Source organism: Melanotaenia boesemani, chromosome 5 (assembly GCF_017639745.1).
Source record: "Melanotaenia boesemani isolate fMelBoe1 chromosome 5, fMelBoe1.pri, whole genome shotgun sequence".
Classification (NCBI taxonomy): domain Eukaryota; kingdom Metazoa; phylum Chordata; class Actinopteri; order Atheriniformes; family Melanotaeniidae; genus Melanotaenia; species Melanotaenia boesemani.
Genome location: NC_055686.1, coordinates 32,453,674 through 32,454,935, shown reverse-complemented (window position 1 = coordinate 32,454,935; position 1,262 = coordinate 32,453,674). Strand labels below are relative to the sequence as shown.

The 1,262-nt window shown below is 37.8% G+C and overlaps 1 non-coding gene across 1 annotated transcript; it reads right to left on the bottom strand.

Annotated features, from left to right (window-relative positions):
* Positions 1-1,188: 1,188 nt before the first annotated feature.
* Positions 1,189-1,262, bottom strand: trnar-ucu. The gene has a single exon. It is a non-coding gene; the product is annotated as a tRNA-Arg (tRNA).

Genomic DNA, 1,262 nt, shown 5'->3' with positions numbered 1-1,262 from the left:
CATAACAAAAGGTCATGTGACATGACTTTTTTATTTATTGTTTTACTTTTTTTCAGTAAAAACAATATACATAGTTACAAACATACAATAAAGTAAAAACAATTATACTCGTAGACATCAGACCATTAAATGATTTTAGATACCTCACCTTACCCCTGACATAATCCCCTAATTTTCTGATAAATATGAAAAATAAAATAAAAACACAATATAGAATATACAAACGTTCGTTTCACTATAGTAAACATACTATATTGACTTAGCATATCAGACTATTAGATTGTAGGTAGGAAGGATAGAGATACAGCAGCACTATTACCTTGTAAAGTAATGGTAATTATTTAGTGAGATGACATCACTATGATGCGACAGCCTGACCACATGATGAACAAACAGGCCTTGTCCTCATTCCTGTCATATAATATGGTCTCTCATGATGGATCCCCTCCTCCTGATATTGTCACAGCTCAGTGGGTCTCCACAGTCCCAAACCAGAGGTGGTGGTGGTGGGAGGAGGGGGTGAGCTGACAATGATACTGGAGCGCCCCCTAGTGTCCGATTTAATCCACAGGGACCCCAACTTTACCTATGCTTCTGGCACAGCTGGAAAAACCATTCCAGAAGTATTCACGCATGCACGCGCATAAATCATGGTGGCCCTGTTAGCGGCAGGATTCAGACAGATATATTTTAATGGGAGCTTTTTTAGTTAAACAAACCTTGGTTTTCATTCAGAAAGCTATATGAAAAGCTCAAAATACATGGAAGACTAAAAATGTGTGTGTTCTTTATGAATAACCTAGATTTTCACGAAATATTGGTCCTTTAAGGTAAAATATATAATTAGCCCCATATAATCATGCTGAAATTACGTTGTTGCCTTTTTTTCTAGAGAAATGTCTGCAGTAGTACAAGGATTGTAAACAAATGCATGCTTTAGTAAAATCTTGTCAAAATTAACAAATAATCCCAGTAAGATAAAGCAAAATAATGTAAATAACTGCATAATTTTAAAATTTAACTTGCAAATAATCAGGTATTACTCGAGATTTTTGGTTGCATCATCTAAAAGCAGCGTTTTTTCGTCACTGCGCAGCCACAACCTCAGTATTCTGCATCTTTAGTGTCTTCTACGTTTATAGGAGATAAAAAGATCCGCAAGTCTGCCGCGTGGCACGCAGAGTGACCCATCTCTGCCGGGACTCGAACCCGGAGCCTCTGGATTAGAAGTCCAGCGCGCTATTCCATTGCGCCACAGAGAC